The 19,685-nt window shown below is 34.0% G+C and overlaps 1 pseudogene; it reads left to right on the top strand.

Annotated features, from left to right (window-relative positions):
• The first annotated feature begins 7,152 nt into the window (after positions 1 to 7,152).
• Positions 7,153 to 16,354, top strand: LOC123554506 (putative serine protease K12H4.7; annotated as a pseudogene).
• The last annotated feature ends 3,331 nt before the right edge of the window (positions 16,355 to 19,685 follow it).

Here is a 19,685-nt window from a genome sequence, read left to right as displayed (position 1 = left end):
TCCAAAAATAAAAACTTAATAAGGTTTACAGTGACATAATTACATAATTCCACATTTTTATTGTTAATTTGTGGAGCTCAACTGTATTTATTGCCAGAAAGTGTCTGCACCCATCTTCAAGCAGACAAAATTACACTTTACTGCTAGTGGGTGTGACTGTATCCTAATCAAATTTTCGTTGGAATGTTTTTTATTATTTGATTCTGGAGAAATTTCTACTTAATATATCTGAAACGTCAGCTTTTACAACTGTGCTCGAATCCTTAATTTCTCATATAAGAAGATTGGATGACTTTAGTTTATACTTATTTATTTTAGGTCGATTGTAAAGCAAGTTCTACGACTCGTATTTATCACTCTCGGCACCTCATTCATGATTGAATCAATCTCCACGAGGGTGTGAGAAAATGGGCCAGTTTCCCTTTTAAATTTAATAAAGATCGGTTGACTTTGTTTGTTTTTTTCCGAATATTCCCTGTATTAATAGTTTCGGATTCGGAAAGCTATTCAAGTACAGTCTACAGCATGGCATTGCGCAGATAGATTTACTAATAGTACGTTATGAACACAAGACTGCCATTCAAATACATTTATCGAGTTTTCAATAACCATCAAAATCCTTTTATATTGTTAATTGAAAGAATTTCACCCTTATCATGCTTGTCACGATTGATTCTGCATTTGCGACCAGTGTAGATCATGATCAGCCAGCACATCCGACCAGTCTGATCATGATCTGCACTATTCGCCATTCAGTCAGTATTTTTTGGTAAGCACCCCTTTTAACAGTTAATGGTTCTGTCCAAACTAAAAGATTGACAAATTCATTATAGAAATTTAGCAGGGTAAGGGTTAACTTCACACCAAGCAGCTTAGTCCACACATTTTCACGCTTTAGATACATAGGAAGAACCCGGATGTTCCTCCGGAAGTGTTTCACATGGGGGGCACTTCAGAAACAGTGTATTCAATAGATTAGCAGTAAATAGTTCTCACTTGAAGAGTCTACAGTCCCGTTATTGGGGGCAAATAGATTGAAGTCATCTGCTTTAAACGTAAGTGAAAAAAGAGATTTGAAGATTGTTCTAACGCACTGCTAGTGCCTTTTTCTAGCGCTCTGGTAAAAAAACGAAGAGTTTACATGGGAATGACTTTTCAATGTGCGCTTTGCTAATTCCATGACGCAACTGTCCGTAAAAAATTTTTTCGTCAAATCTTTGAACAGATAATAGTATTTAACAGTAAAATAGGGTGGTTTCACAATTTCAAGACTGCAAATTACAGCCTTTTAGAAAAATATGTTACTAAATCTCTACGTGGTCAGTTCAAAAAGTTTAAAAATAGGACAATTGTAATTTTTAAGTTGGTATGCCAGTGATATTGAATCGTTTAGTATTTAACTCGTGAAATTATTGATTTTGAAACAAGCTGTTTGGGTTATGACTATAAAATCCACTACGAGGTTTAAATGGAAAAATCAAAAAACCCAATTTTTGATCCCTAAGTCTGGGTGTGCTACAACGTAAATGGACTTACGCCTTTAACCGATGGGCTACATTTGATACGATCCAAAACAGTAGCAAGGCCCGACATTCTTAACTTTAAAAAACGGACATATATAAAGTGGAAAACGGACATCAGGTACACCCATGTCTAATGTTACATTCAGGTGCTTGTTAAACTATCATTTTTTTCGTAAGAATCACATAACTTTAAAGGGAATATTAAATTTCCAACGAAGGATGTTTTGAGTCCGGCAAACTCCAGTAGGCACTGTGCAATAATATGGTCTTTACAGTTGGTCTTCGAAACACTTCGAACGAAATATGTTATGTTACAGCGGATGCGCAGCACAGATCTTGCGTGAGTTCCGGCACAAAGAAAGTAGCGATTTCAAGCTTGGCAAGGAGAAGTATTTTCACATTCTGTAGTTCGATAAAAATCAAAAAAATTCAATTTGACAAATAAGCATTTTGATGGAATTCTCGCAAAATAGACATTTGGACAAAGTTCGTCTGAGATTTTCTTTTGGATAATAGAGTGAAAGTAGTTTTCGGATACTATTTTTCAACATAAAATGCCATTGCATTTCGCGACCTGTACCTTATTATTGAATACACCTAAACATGCTTTTTAAACATCAGCGAATTTGTGTGAAGATAGTATCAGAATTATGGATTTACTTTTCGAAATTTGAGCTGAAGCTTGATATGGAATCCGTCCACGTTCGATTCCGTTACCCGGTAAGTAACGTCGATCCGATCTAGGAGTAAAAACGATTATGCACATTATTTTTATACAAATAAACAACCGTAGCGGTTATCTTTTTTACATATAAATAACTTGGATGATTATAATGTGATATACATCAGCTTATATTTATTTTAAAATGTCCTCCATCACTTACTAAGATTTTTGGGTTTTTATGGACCGAAAAGCGGAATTTACTGTTTATTAAATTTTTAGTAAAAACCACCGAATATAACAAGTACATTAAATGTCTGTCAGAGGTTAACAAGACCCCCAATTAAATTTCAATGTTGTGGCAGAAGGAAAAAAGTACTTAGTTGTTTTTATCATTTTTGGCGTTAGTTCACGATATTCATCAGTAAAAGGTTACAGTAAAAGGACTATTCATCATTGTTCAGAGAAAAATGCCTATTTGTATTTCAGTCACCCCAACATCCCCTGAATGATATTGATCGGATATGGAATATATGCGTCCTACGTAGGATTAGAAAATGTAAAGGTTGGTTTTAGGTCTACATAGATTGGGGGTAAATAAAGAATTCGATCGTGCTAGTTTGATTTCAAGACCTGTTATGTCTCACGGTAAAAGTTTATGAGTGTTGTGGTCATTTAGCTTAAGTCCCCAGATTATTATGTAAAATGTCTCTAGAGGTCAAAACATTAAATTTGAAACAGAGAGTTTTTCATTTGAATTTAGGAAGTCATTATTTGATTTTTTTTTTACAAAACATTTTTTTCTGAATTTATACTCTTAGAATTAATACCTACACAAATAATGTTAGTGCTATAATAAGAGCTCTGTATGTGGGTCACTGAGCCACGCCTCTCGGCAGAATATGCAGTTACAGATTTGAAATTTTGTCGCTACGGACAAATAATGGTTAAAAACGTCTGTAGCATTTCTGGGAATTCATGTTTCCATCAGTAATAATTAGTACATATGCACATTTTGCGAAATAAAATTGACCCCATTTGCATATTTATGGGTCCCCACGGTCAGAGATACGGATGAAATCAGATTGATTGCTAATATTGCGCTTAGACTGGGTAAATATTATACATGTGATTTTACGGTGCTAAAATGTTATGGTGGTAGAATTAGATGGTTCGCTTGTCACAATGCTTAAATTGATTGTCTACGTAGATTTGGTTTAATTGCTGTGCGTCATTTAAAAGTTTGTAAAGTTCGGAATTTGTTAAAATATCATTAGATCTAAGTACTTAAAAATGGTGCAAAATCAAGGTTTTTCGAATTTAATTTGGCCTTCATCTAAATTAGATTTGTGCATTTTTATGTCCAAAGGGTTTTTTTACTAACCTATTTGAATAACACGTTTTATGCAAAAAAATGGTATGTTGTTAAACTGATCTGGTAAAATGGCAAATGGAATTTTCGGGAAATAAGTAATAGTTGTTTTATATTGCTGGCTATTCTTACGTATTACGTAAATAATGAAATAAAGTTATTACATTTGCGAATAAATGCCCCCTATTTCTATTTCAAGGGTGTAATTTGACTGTAACCTTGTTGCCTACCTGTAACAGTTTGAGTGTTGCGCCGTCATTTAGCTTTTCTTGCCCAGAAAGTTAGCCTGGCTTTGCACCATTGAAAATGTGGCAAATCAAGCATTCGAAATTAGTTTGTAATTCACTTTGGTACAGGGCGTTTTGTCATCTGGTGATACAGTGAAAATAAATTATAAAATCTTTGCAAATTTAAGCAATTATGAGAATTATAGAAAAATTAGTGAATTTTCAGTTGCATCTTTGTTGTGTACGGTAGTTAGGCACTAATTTTTTAAAAAAAAGTGCAAAATGCTCGGCGACTGTCCGTATATCTGCAATGATACCTAAAATACATCATATTTTTAAGTGTCTAGACGAAAATGTTGGGAAAAAATATTTACATAAACACGTTTACTTTTTCCGGCACAAGACTGAAGCTGAAGATTGGGAGTTTCCTGGCGTGACCAAGTGACCTCAGGTAGTTTTAACCGCACTCATGGAGCTACGGAAAGGATTACATAACAGTGGTTTATATAGTGGAAAACAAGTGGCTTTTTTAAAAAGTCCTGGTAGTGGGGAAATTGGCCCCCGCCTACTTTACATTGATCTATACTTCATTAATCAATGTACTTCTCGCAACCAATGTGAACGTATTACGCTATATAATCGTTAGAAAGTTATTTTTAAGTTTTCGAGTATCCATTGTTTAAATGATATTGGAAGCAAGGTTTGTATTGTAGGTTTGTAAAGAGATAGATGCGTTAAACCTTAGGATTTCTTTTTAGTTTGGTTTATTTCGGCATGGATAATATTATTAAAACATTGTTTTACTTGTTATCATTACGCTGGATTTTAAAAATGTTCTGGAATCGTAGTTTGAAAAATAAAAAGGGATGATTTTTTTTTCGCGAATAGCCTTGGATATGTTTTGATCTAGTAAATCGATACAAACAATGACGGTCATGGAGCTTATTGCAAAAACAGAAACTTTATCCACATTTATAAAAACTTGATAAACAACTTGATGCAAATTTGAAATAATTCGGTATTTTAATTGCAATTGAGTGATACAAAAACAGGTTAGTAGATAGTTAACAAGCCAGCCTACATACGAATGTTTAAAAAAATGCCTTGCTCATGTTTTTAGACATTCAGTAATTTGTAATTATTCTGACGTAGATGGACACGCCGCTCAACAAGGGTGTTAAGACAGAATTATTAATAGACATGGTCGTTGGACCTGAAAGCAAAAGCGTTTATGTTTTTAAAAGACAATTTGAGAACGACTTATTGTTTTGCAATGTCTGGCTATAGGACAATTGAATATTTAGTAGATCACTTGTGTATGCATGTTTTATGTTTTTAAGGAAACACGTAATACATATATAGCAAGTGTCTATAATATTCATGAATATAAGATTATATATTCTTAGTCTATTTAAACCTAGTTTTCCGTTCTTTAGGTTCAGTTGACAACAAGTCGCTTACAACAAATTAAACTATTATTCATTGAAATGTTGTTCGTATTATATTATGATACTTAACATTATGGTAACGTTATATTGTGATAGCTCATGTCCGTTGGGTACGATTTGAGGGGATACATTATATTAATAAAATCTATCATCCGTGTCAATTTTTATAATACTTCTTATTTCAGTTTTAAAAATAAGACAAATTTCTGCCAGATTTTCACACAAGTTGTCATGGTTCCAGTGATTTTATTCTTTTATAGTATTACGTGAATGATTGATAGGTTTTGAAACAATCTTACTGTTAAGCTAAATAATCCACACGAATGGTTTAAAATGAAAAATAAAAAACTCATTCTTTGATCTAAGTGTTTTTTCTACAACGGAAATGGGACTTGACGAACAACTTTAAAACTTGATGACTAATTTGGTATCAGACCAAAACAGAATAGAATAAGGCCCCCGGACGATGCTAACATATTAACAAATCAACAAAATACGACCACTCATATGAAAAGTGAAAGAAACCGGCACATATCATGTACACCCAATGTCTTAATTTTAACAACAAAACGTTAAACTATCATTTATTATAATGAAAGAATGCAGCAGTTAACTTTATTAAAGTAAATATAAATATATTCATATTCGAACGATGCTTTTGTACAAAAACAAGTATGTGCGTACTTTTGTGTCAAAATAATAAATATTTAGGTCATCTATACCAGTTTGATAGATATGAGAAACACTTCTGATAACGCAAGTATTTTTATTGTTACAGCGGATGCCGTAGCACAGGCACTTGGCAGTGAGTGTCGGACAGAAGAAAAGAACGCGACTGTACGCTTGGAAGCTTGACACTACGTTCGTACTAATCCGTACTCATCCGTACTCCAACTGTGTACGTACTCAATATAACTCGAATGTAAAGTTATTATTCTTGAAATTGTGATCGAGTCCACCAAATTGTGAAATGATATGAACAATTATTGGTAATTTTATGTTTGTAATAACGAGAGATAAAAATATCGCTTAAAAACCTTCAGGATGTGCTTTTGATAGTGTTGTTTATTTCTGGGCCCTGGATACGGATATTTAAAACATGTTTACCGTTTCCAAGAACAACAGGAATGGTAAATAAAAAAATGTACCGGAATCGTCAAGTCATCACATATGAAAACAATACATAAAGTCGTCGTGTGATGTTTTTTATGCAAGAATAGCGACAATACACGTTTGTTTTGTGTATTAACGTCTGCAAAAGCCCTTGGGATATGTTTGTGACCTCGACCTTCGGTCTCGGTCACAAACAATCCCGCGGGCTTCTGCAGACGTTAATACACAAAAAAAAAACGTGTATTATCCCTACATTCTACTAATAAACTTGAAATGTAAGCAAACTGTGTACAGTCACAGAACTGTGTGAAATCAAAGTGTCCCGGTGATTAAAAGGCATAATATGTGAAACAAAAACATGGTCGTGTAAATATATAACAAACCCTATACGAATGTATTCAATGTACAAACACACATTGGTTTTTATATAATTGTCAGGGTAATTACTGTAATTATTCTGGACGTAAATGTAGTTTAACACGCACATGCTCAAGGCTCGCCATTACGATACTTGCCGATTGTCATATCACGGGTCCCCTGTTTGGTGCCTAAAGCATGAAGCATTATATATTTTTATAAGAAAGATTTTTTTCTAAAATTACATACACATTGTATATGTTTTTTATCTGGCTATAGAAGTGTTAAGTTAAATACTCAATTGTAAGAACACTTCCGTTCAATCCGCCCCATGTTACAGATTAGTTATCATTTGTGTAAACACGACCGATGATAACACTGTTACTATAAATAGCATTACAAATAAACACAAACATTATATTATTACTTTTGTTTATTAAAAAGTCTACTTACTGAAACAGTTAATCAAAGGAGATCTTAAGATAAATATATATGTGTATGTATTTTGTAAGAAAAAATCTAATGAGGGGAAAGCTTATAAACTGAAATGAATCGTTTGTCTTGTTTGATAATGGTTGCACTTTCGGGTGCTAACATTGATGCATGGATGTTCAATGGTCGACCGTTTGGGGGAAAAGTAGGAGGTCCTAAAGTTCAAGATGGAGTCCGACTACCTGACCAGCAGTTCTATGAGTTTCAAAAGGTCAACCATTTTGACGGAAGTGATTTCAGATACTGGAAACAGGTATGTACAGGTTTTGTACTTGATAGCAGACATCTGTTTAGGAAAAAAACAAATCTTTGAAAAATTTTGCACTATATTCTTAAAAGTTTAGTTCAAAGTATAATCATAATTTCAGTTTGATTAATCATTCTCGCCTTTAAACGCCTGTCAGATACATGAATGATGTCGATTTAGGAAGTCCGTACAAGTAAAATTAAATTTTTCATTGTACTGACGTCATCTTTCCATTGATTCTATTTCAGCGATATTTTGTTAACAATGCCACTTATAGAGCAGGTGGTCCAATTTTCCTCATGTTGGGTGGAGAAGCAGAAGCCAGCCCCGCGTGGTTAGTTGATGGCGCGTAGCAGCAGTATGCACGTGATCATGGAGCTTTCCTAGTTCTACTGGAACATCGATATTACGGGAAAAGTCAACCAGTGCCGTAAGTTTAGGTCATATATGTGAAATCTAATAATTCATAAAAAAAATCTCTTGAAAAATTAAGAATTTCCTCAGAGAATTGAAATTCAGTAATATGATTTTAACCTAGAAACCGAATATCAATACTAATGCAAAGCAAAAGACAATAACCATTACAACAATTTAGATTTGGAAAAAACCGCTGGAATGGCGGCGGAAATTTTCTTACATTAAGCATTATTCGGATATCTGTGGTTCGGCATTTCTCGAGCGATACGGAAAGACAATTCAGTATCGGTGAAGGAATGTCGAAAACTTAAATATAGAATACATAGCCGCACGAAGATTGGCGATTTAATTGCGAGTTAACTACCTTGTATAAAGTTTTTTCATGGACATTTATGTGAAGTAATAAAATATAAGTTCAGGAACAACACTAAGATCATTTAGTTGTATACCGGTATAACTTAGTTACCTCAAAGTATTTTTTATTTAATGTATTAATGAAATGAATCCTTGATAATGAAATCTGTAAGAAGATCCTTTGGAAGCATAGAATGCAACCACGCAAAATAATAGCAGACTCAGTTTGATTAAGTCTGTTCATGAGAGGTATTCAGTGGAAAGTGCAACACCCCTCAAGCCCCCTAGCACCGGCTGAAGCGGAACTCTATTACCCATGAACATTGAGTGGACTTCCCGGTCCTAAAGGACAAGAAAATATAGCAACACTGAATCCAAGTACTGGGATACTTTTTACGGACGGCACACGGCACTTAAAGATTGCTGTTGTGATAGTTAATATAATCTGTATGAAGATCCTTAGGAATCATAGAATGCAACAAAGCAAAATAATAGCAAACTCAGTTTGACTGAGTCTGTTCAATACATGTACTTACTAATCAAACGACTATTGCCTATTTAGAGATATCAGCACTCCAAACCTGCAGTACCTAAGTTCGAAACAGGCTGTAGCGGATATCGCACAGTTCGTAACCTACTTCAAAAAATTATACCTATACCAGTATTTGCAAAACAGTAGTGTTATACTATTTGGTGGATCGTATGCCGGTAGCATTTAGATAACTTACTAGTATAGTGCCTTATTTCAACTAAACAGTAAAATTGTATACATATTATAAGAATCAAGTATTTTATGATTTATGCGGATATTTTTACTCAACCTACTATTAAAGTTGAAAAGCCGACATATATAATGAATTTTGTCTTTGTAACGAAATATTGTTTTCTTTGTATTAAAGTTTATTTTAGCAGTAGCCTAAATGGGCGACTCTTCAAGAAAACTATGTAATTCTTAGTTGGATGAGTGATAAAGTTTTTATGAAATATGCAACAGGATCCTATTCCAGAAGCTTCCTAGTTCTTTAGCGTGCCAGATTTAAAGCACCCGTACACAGGACACTTATCGGAATGTTAGCTATTTTAACTAGAGTAGCAGATGGTCGAACTTAAGACCCAGAGTTTTGTAGTCAGACAGTGTTACCGTTTGAATACTGCCTCCATTCTAATTGACTTTAAAATGCACAACAAACATTTGTGTAAATGTCAAAACTGCAAGTGGTAAATTGTTTGAACTGTGTACATTTTACTTGATTGAAATTTTTAATATAATTAACGCCATTAATATTTATATCATAAGCATTTATTCAAAATGATTGAGATTTATAAAAAATTTATGGAGCGACAATAATTTTGTCTTGGGAAATTATTTTTAGATACAGTCATAATGTAACTTGGTGCCAATTGCTTTTAGTGGAATTAAACTGTTTATCAAAATGCAGATCTTTTCCCAGTTTAGTAATTACAAACATATTTTAGCTTTATCTTTAGCAATATATCAAGTAATGATAATTCCTGTACAGTTGTACGGTACTATAGGTTCGTTAGCAGCATGGGCTAGATCCCGTTACCCGTACTTAATTGATGGAGCGGTGGCGTCTAGTGCTCCAGTGGTTGCCGTTATGGAATTTCAAGGTAGGTTAAAATTTTAACAATAACAGATTTGTCATAATTATTATGAGGTTTATGGCAGAAATACAGTGCACGTTATATATCTAGAATAACTCGCATAAACTGAATAATTTTATGTGCTATTCAGGTGATATGGTTGAACATGAACCAAAGTCCGTTGGTGTCGAAAGTCACAAACATTCAAAGCTACATTAATCAGTTGATTTGCTGTGATTATTCTATTTATAAGTAGTGTTGGACATAGTTGCTCTATTACAAGACAGAGGAAGCTGTTTGTGAAGTAGGTATTGTAATCCGCTTCTTTCGTTGATCGTTATGCAGTGCCCACGAATTGCACAAGTCCCTATAGAATACGTAAATAGAACATGTAGATCTTGAATATGGCAACTGCATCTAAGTTTTGATTATCTAATAACTGTTCTCATTATTACCTAGGATTATATTGTCAAACAATTTCCGACAGATTACAGTGTCTAGACATCTGTTTTGCTGTCAATTTCTGCAAATTATTATTTTAGACATCTATATCGTTATAAATTTTCTTACGATTATAATGTCGAAACCACTATACAAGTGTCGTCTTCTGCAGATTGTATTGTTATGGTGGCCGGTTTCTGCCATTACGTTCCGGCATGTTGGGTCGTTGAACAGCGCGAACACGCCAACATGCCAAAACAACAAACTAGCGCACCAATACACCAAAACTCGTTGCGCGCGCGATTTTCTCGTACTGGAATTTTTGTTTGTCGTTTTTGCGATTTGACGTGCTCTCGATCTTACACACACCAACACATCAGAACGATATAGCAAAAACGACAGAACAACAAAATAGTTTAGCGTGTTGGCGTGTTGGTGCGTGTAATGGACATCAACACGACAGAACGATAATTAGGGCGCTAATCCTCCCAATATATGGTATTATCGTATTGGCGCACTATTTGCCGTTCTTGCGTGCTGGTGTCATTTACATGCCAATGCGCTTAAAAGATAAATTCGCGCGCCGATACGACATATATGTTTTTGTCGTATTGGTGCGCTATTTATCATTCTGTCGTGTTTGTGGCTTTTAAACGCGCCAGCTCGCTTAAACGCTGAATTCGCGCGCCGATACGACATATACGGTTTTTGTCGTATATGCGTGCTAGTTTACTGTTTTAGCGCTTTGGCGTGTTCGCGCTCTCAAACGCACCAACATGCAAGAAAGAAATGGCAGAAACCAGCCATCATATTTGCTATTTTCTGCAGATTATTATGTCGATGTAGGAGAGGCCCTTGATACTTACAGCAGTGACTGCACGAAGGAGATAAGGAATGCTACTGCACGTATGTTTGAATGGTGGGGTCAGCCTGACAAGAGACTCTTAATGAATAAAATATTTAGGTATTGGTTTAAAAAACTAGGAGTTGTTTTCCTTCCTTAGAGCAGTTTAAAAGCCTATTTTATCACCGTTTGTAACGGTATTGAACATAAAATGTATTTATCTCCATTTTTTGTTAAAAGCTACCTCGGATGGTTGTAGCGCCTAGATAAATTGTTTTGTGAATACCTTCCTTTTTAGCCCTGACCGTGTTGGTTTGTGCACAACAATTAAAGTACTGGCATTTTCAAAACAAGCGATTCATTGTAGCATATTTTAAAAGAACTAATTTATTTTTTCACCAAGTGATTTAACTTGAAGAGATGAAGCATGGATATTGATTTTCTTTTCACGTAAAATTAGTGGGAGTGTAAAGCACCTATATCATCATTAAGAAAAATCCTCCTCTACCTCCAAGTTGCTTATCAGCCGAAGGTTAATGTAAAAGTTGAAATGGTATTTTCTATATTCTTATGTTCATTTCCTTTACAGGCTATGTGATAAAATCAACCACAACGCGTTACTTGATTTGCCTGTATTTTTCTACAATCTTGCTGAAAACTTCGCAGGTGTCGTTCAGTATAACAACGACAACAGGGAATTTTTGGTATGTGTTATTTAGCCGAGTACCGTTTTACATTAAATACAAAAATGCAATAAATTACCGAGAATCGTTTTACACGTAAAGGTATACATGCGATTTAACTAAGTTTCGTTTGGCATTTAAATGCATAAATGTGATATTTTCTCTATTTTGTCGGTTTACACTTCAGTGAATACATGTGATAATTTAAAGAGAACCGTTTCACATTATAAAATGCATATATTTGCTACTTTGGTAAGAATTTTTAACATTTAAATACATAAATGTGATAATTTCACTATTTTGTCGGTTTACACTTCAGTGAATACATGTGATAGTTTAAAGAGTACCGTTTTACATTATAAAATGCATATATTTGATACTTTGCTGAGTATTTTTGACATTTAAATTCATAAATGTGATATTTTACTGTTAATGATTCAAGAATGATACAATATGAATGTGTAGGGTAGGAAAGGAACCAACCTGACAATTCAGACAGTGTGTGACATCATGACCGATGAAAGCCGAGGTGACAGTATACAACGTTACGCTGACGTTAATTCACTCATTCTGGACACGTACGGGGAACAGTGTTTGAACCTCAGATATAATAAACTGGTTCTTTCCCTCAACCATACAGACTGGAACAGCATTTCTGCTGAAGGACGTAAGTGATCAATATGAAACATACTTGGCACTTTTAATTTGAAATCTAAGGGATTTTTTTATTTTTTATAAAGAAACTAAAATTGCACCATTTGGCGGTTTAGAAATATACACTGTATTTCAAGGTATCTGAGGTTGAATGAAATAAACTAATCTATTACTAAAGCTTTGTTCATATGATAATTTTGCATTGGAGCAAATATATATCAGATGATAGGTACACCCGTCATTGGGCATATGAAATTCATTCGTTAGTAATTGCTTCTTAGAAACAGAACTATCAGATAGTTTTATAGACACAGTATGAGTCTTGCTTAGAATCAAAGTATCTGAAGTAGAAAAAAGATGCTAAGTGTGTGAACCGAGACTTCAAAATTAAGTCAAAATTACTATTTCATTATAATGTCGGTTCATTTTTTTTCGCGCGTGCGCAAAATATTGCACCGGGTGCACATCATGCCCAGGTTGACAGCACTTCAGCTCAAGCAAAATTATTTTGACAGATCGTCAATGGCTTTATCAAACGTGTTCAGAATTTGGATGGATTCAGAGCTCTTTTTCATACAAACAACCCTTTGGACAGGCCCAGTTTCAGTGGAAGTAAGATCTACCATTCCATTGTTATTTTTGCACATCCAAATAAATGTAATCACACAAGTCCAAATTAGGGTCATATTTCTTTGACTACTCTGAACATTTTGTGCAGCGGAGTGAAACATAGTATGTGTTCTGCCATGTTTATAGCGTATGTGGACTATTTATTCATTTGTCACTATCTAGAAGATTACTCTAGAAAATTTTAGAACTCGTTCTAAGTTGTCAAAGGAATAGGGCCCCAGTAAATTCGTATTTTCTCCCCGTTTTATTATTCAAGTCCTATACCGTGACACATTTCCCCGCCTTTTTGAATGTCGTCCTCGAAATTCGGCGGGTACTTTATATATAAGCAATTACAGGCGTTTTTACAAATTGGTGTGTGATTTCGTGTTATCTAATCTGTATGCCGGTCAGAAAGAAAACATGGGTGACCATCTATCTCTAATGAATTTCATTTAACATTCTCATTTTTTTTACATTTTATGCATTATAACGAATGATTTTGTTAAGCGTAGGTGATAGACTTATGCCTCCTCTAAAAATTCAGATGATATCGTTAAACTGTCAAAATATCCATCTCAGGCAAAAAGGAGCATTATATTAATAGGTACTAACGGGGTTATGGTTTACATCTTTTTTCGTTAATGGAGAGGTGTAACAACCGCTAGTAAAGCATACTCCATTACCCAGCAGTAAGCATTATACTTAAATAAACCAAAACTATGTTGAGTGTATCTCAATTTTTATGTTTTGATTTTTAAATAAATACAAAACTAGTTGGCAGCTTAGGACTTACATGAAAAAATATCAGTAGCAAAATGTCATTTTCATTATATGTTAAGGTAGATCACCTTTTTCTATAATAGTTTCACAACAGGTGTTTGTTTCCCCGCCTCCCCCCCCCCCCCCCCCTACCCCACCCCCCAGAATACGGATGGGAATAGGTTACAGACAATTATTTTGATGAAACGAACCGTTTCTATAGTGGCAGAACCTGCCAATATCTAAATCAGTATTTGTGAATGGACTTCTAAGTTCTTAATCAATGGAGGCGTGGTGTCAGTATCTTAGCAACACTCAAGCCTCGTCAGATGTAGAAATCATTCTTATTGACGGTATTTGTGAAAATATTCAAAATGCTTCATTACAAAAATTTTCCTTATCTAAATGATAAATCAGTCTGTATGGCTTTCTATAATATAACAGAAACTTTATGATAGAAACTAGCAAACCACCAATCAGAATGATTTGCATCATGCAATACCCGTAACCCAACCCCATCCCTTCCTCATCTGAACGTGAATGACCATAATTATGATGTCAGTATTTGTCGTAAAATAGATTTTTCAAACAGCAGTTCAGTTCGTTCAGTAACCAATCATTATAATTGTGCTGTAGTGATAGGTCATTGGGTTTATTATACATAAACAAAAATATGGCGATGAATATGATTTTTCACTTTACAAAACATTACATACTAACTAGTCAGATGACTTCCTTTCTGAATTTGAATTTTAAACGTAATTCCACTCAAAAAAGTATCGGTTTTTCCAACTAAGTAAGTTGACAAGAGACAGTACTTACAATTAATTATTATTCTAACACGACAAGCAAATAATCTACATACATGTAGAGCAAAATCTATCTCGGGTTAATCTGCAATAAACCACTCGCGTGTAATGACGTCATCCGATCTAGGTGCGTAGCACGGTCGTAAAAAGTAGTTACCATGTTTTCTAACACTGTTGATACTAGTTTGTCGTGTTAGAATCGAAAAAATAAGTCCCCAAGTGTGATTTATCGTAGAATAACCCGAATTCTTCGTTTGGGAACTTATTATTTCTTAAGCAGAACCCAGTAATACGTCTAGAACAATGCAATAATGAGATATGACTATTCAATTTAATGACATCGTTGACAATATATTTCATTGTAGTTTAACAACAGATCAGTGTATCAGTGTTTTCCCGCCAAAAATATTTGGAGGAGCAGAAGTCATAGATAACTGTGAGGAGACGAATAGATTTTACGGCGGGCTAAATTTACCAATTTCTAAAGCAGTGTTTGTAAATGGAATGATGGACCCTTGGAGAAAAGTTGGTTTCACTGCCAAACCTGACCCCTCTTCCACTGAAATTATTCTGATTGATGGTATGTTGTTACAATTTATGTTAAAAGTACAATTATACGCTGTATGTATCAACATACGCTTTTACCAAAGAAACTGTTTTTAAGGTCCAACACTGTAAAATAATTTAATTGCATGAGTATATAAATTAGTAGATGTTTGAACAAAAAAAAGAATAGAAATTTTACCTCTTTATTTAATTTCATAGATTGATTAAATCCCGAAAACTCACGAAAATTGGTTCCGTACGAATTTTAATGAATTAAAAGTAACAGAATTCGTCCCATTAATGCATAAAGGTATCATAACCTTCTTTAAAGACACATTTGACAGTTTCCTATATGTATATAGGCAAAGGTTTACCTACGGACAGACTTTGTGTACTGACTGAGAATCAAGTTTCAAACGGAAATTTGTATTAAAAATCATAGGTACCGGTGCTTAATCTTAATCTGCCCTTGAAAATCAGAAAATACTAAACAATCCAAGTTTCAAGAGCAGCACTTGGTACATTTTAGCATAAATGAGGCGAAAATTTGTAGAACAAATCATATAAGATTTAATCAATAATGCAATCAATAGCACGAAGTTATCAATATATCCATGTTTCTTACATATTTCTGATCAAAACGTTTAATTTAAAAGATGTATTATGGTTCTGTTATGGTTTGTGTGGGCGTGCTAAAGTGCACGGGGTTCGAATGCCCCATACATTCGTAAGGTGGTCCGGTTATTACATTATGTAACTTCCGTACGATTATGCATTTCGTTAGGTAATGCGGCATTCTTCTGACGTAAAGTAGGTCAACGCGAAAAAATGTTTTCCGTAATGTTTAATCGAATGAAATATATTTGGACTGTAAATGTAAATACTTAAATAGTGTTGTTTTTTTTTCTTCCAGGAACTGCGCATTGTGCTGACATGTACCCTCCAACATCAAAGGATCCGCCTCAACTGGCCGCTGCTAGATCTAAGATTTCTAAAATCATTGGAACATGGCTTGATGGGAATTAAACATTATATGCCAAGATAAATATAAAACAGCAGTTGCCTTAGTAACAGCATTTATATGTATATTAAGGTTAAACTTATACTTTTGGTTGTCTTATTTAACGTTCTATGAAAAATACGTTGCTTACATAAGTTACATAGGAAGAAATAAAACATATATTAAACCAATTAAATATATACCTAATCTTTTTAATTTATTATTCAAATCACTGTGAAAAGCAAGCTTATATGAAACTAAATACTAAGAAGTTAAGGTCAGCTCGTTTAAACAGGAAGTACTCTAACGAAAAAGTACCCTTCCTAAACAGTGGTCCTATGATTCTTAAGGTAGTTCTGCACGTTTGAAAAACCGGAAGTGATGGCGTAACGTTATTTATCCGGAAAACGTAGAATAAAGCCTGGATTCGGCGTACGGAAATGAAAATCAGTTTATGAATTAATTGAAACCTGTGAGTAAATTTATTACAATGGCACTGTTGCTATATTTCTAAAGTCAAAATATGATATTAAAACATACGGCACGTTAAAAATTCAAAATAATGTGTTAAAATTCGCGTGAAATGTCCGGTTCACTTTTATTATGGTCAAATATCTCAAAAATAATCACACGGACTTATACATTTTATTCCACCAAATTATAGTGCATGTTTATTAACAACCGTGGGAAGTTTCATCAAAATCTACATTGTAGAAAAAAATCTATTCGCGAAAATGTCATGAAAGTTATGATTTTCCCATAGACTCCCTTTATGAAATATTGCACGAGGTCCAAATTTTTCAAATCAGTCTAGCAAAAAATCATGCACAAGTCCCTTTCTTTTTATTTGCTGAATTTTCTAGGTATATTCTGAAGTTTTGAAAAATTGGTGTTTAATCAAATTCTACATTGTAGAAAAAGTTTCGATCCAAACGCGCAAAACGACCTTAAGACGTGTATAACGTACTTTCAAAAGTGCTTTTCAACACTATTTCTTTACAATATAGATAAACCCTTGACAAAGAGAAAATAATAAATTGTCAAGTAAAATTTGCATGATTGTAATATTTATAATATTATCATTATTGTCAGAGTTTAGCTACTTAGTAATTTCCTCTTATGTAAGCAGAAGCCAGTTTTAACGTAATCGATGAGACACACACAATATGAAGTATTTCCACAGTATAATATAATACGTATCTCAAATACAACCTTTTACATTCTTATTGGTAAGTATCGAAAATGGTTTCAGGTTTTTTGGATTTGTTTACACGTTGAAATGAATGCAAGCATCGGTAACGGATTTTTATGAAAATGTCAGGTATTTCTGTATTATTTGATGACACTGTCATAATAAAAGAAAGTAGATATGCATTTTCCAATTCAATATTTAACATAGTTTTAAAAATTTAGTGTTTTTTTTATGCTTTTATTTGTATGACCTAGATATATGACTGATCTGGATATGCCTTTATTGAAAATTCGTCTATGATACATGAGACAGCTTAGTGTGGTGACAGTTCCTACATAAACGAATTCTCTCACCGATACTTTACCAAATCCTGTTGAAAACTTTTGCCGGCATCTGTACTCTGGTCATTGTCAATGGTGCATTTCAACTGCTTTGATGTCTGACAGAATAGTGCCCAGGACAATGACACGCAATTAATACTTAATACAAATTCTGCGTCTCATTTAAAATCTGTGTGTATATAACTTAATCTGTTACCAACCCGCCCTAAAATCGAATTAACTTATAAATACAAGGCATATCGTATTATATTTGTTTAAGATTTACAACTAATGCTATCAACCAGTACATATTTTTCTGAATTCATAAGAAATACAAGTTTGTAAAGATTCGTTTGCCTGGGCTCCATAACCAATAAAGAGTGGAAATAGATTAATTCAGAATATTTATGCAGTTCTAAAACTCGGCTATTGGTTTTGATCCGATATATATCGAATACAAATTTAAAGACAGAAATTAATTGAAATGAAAAGTAATACTAATTTCATATTTTAGAGCAGTTATTGCAAAATTCAAAGAAACATTCGTAGCTCATTTTCATATAAGAACTTGCCCAGATAAATGTATTCGTTTATATTCTCATCCTCATGTTGATATTTACGTTACAATGGTATGTTCATATACATTTTAAACTATAGATCTAACGGCATCATGAACTATATACAGTTATCCGTATCTAGAAAACAGTGTAGTATCATATCATCTAGGGCGCCAATGGTCGCATTGAACGAGTTATGGAGTCTTAAAAATTAAACAAAGAAAAGCTTGAAAGTGGCTCGCTATATTTGTTATGAAAGGCAGGGATGGAGCCAAAAGTGATATGCCATTGAAAAAGAGTCTATGTCACAGAACTACCTTAATATTAGAGAAGTGTCCGCATAGTGCAGATGCAAATTTTGTCATAACTCATTATTACCACCAAAGAAACAATCTGAATTATTATGCCTGAAAATGAATTTAAAAATATATTCGGTCCCTGATATATTTCAAGTGTTAAGATATCTTAATGGCATCTTCTAAGTGCTCAAATGGCTCAGTTACCCAAAGGTTTCTTAACTGTTAAGCTCGTTTCTCGTTCGCATTTAGGTAGAAGCGACTGATGCAATATTCTACTTGCGATTGATTGGTCCTTTGTCATTGAGCTCTTTTTTGTTCAATAAAGATGGCCGCGGCTTAGTATGGCACTATGGCTTTTGTAAGCCAGCTTCTGATTGGTCACTTTTCATAAACGAACCGACATTTTGTTTTGGTTGCTGGCTTGCTTTTTGTAATTGAAGGAAAACGCTGGGAGCCAGGAATTGGAGATGTTTTAGGTAGTTTTTATAGTAAAATCCTATCATAATACTGTTTCGCAGAGGCGAGCCAGCATCAATGAGATACACTGACTTGGTTGATTTGGTAGCTACTTCTATCATTGCAACTATCAGAAAGTTATTTGATGAAGTCTAAATATGAGCATCGTCCGAATCTATTAGCTGCAATAAGAGCGAGATACATGTATGTTTAAAATATGACTAACTAACTGGATCAGAACGCCTTATGTGAAAGACCATGGTAAGGAGTGCCGGGATGAAAACCTGAAATGCGACTACACACATGATTCAATGATGGGGACACCCAGAAAAAAGGAGTTTAATGCAGAAGATATTCAGGTGCGTTCCTATTTCCTATTTCAAAAACTTATAAAGTACAATATTTGTCTCTTAAGTCTCTACACTTCTTAGCTAAAGAACATCAACTTCAATTTTGGTTTTAAGTACAATGTATATCAAATCCAAGTTATTTCCAGAAAATTACATTATTTCGCATAAAGAAAATTGATGTTCTGTTCCACCTTTAAAGCCTGTGCAAAATGGATTAAATTGGAACTATTTTTCAATTTGCAGGTGGTGTTATTAGATCAACCATGACATGCCATTTGACTTGCATGTATTTGTGCACTAAAATTTAATGGCATGTCTCAGTGCAGCAAAGGCAATACGCTATTCTG

The sequence above is a fragment of the Mercenaria mercenaria genome, chromosome 7 (assembly GCF_021730395.1).
Source record: "Mercenaria mercenaria strain notata chromosome 7, MADL_Memer_1, whole genome shotgun sequence".
NCBI classification, from domain to species: Eukaryota; Metazoa; Mollusca; class Bivalvia; order Venerida; family Veneridae; genus Mercenaria; species Mercenaria mercenaria.
The sequence above is the reverse complement of the archived record's forward strand: the minus strand, read 5'-3'. Positions and strand labels throughout refer to the sequence as shown.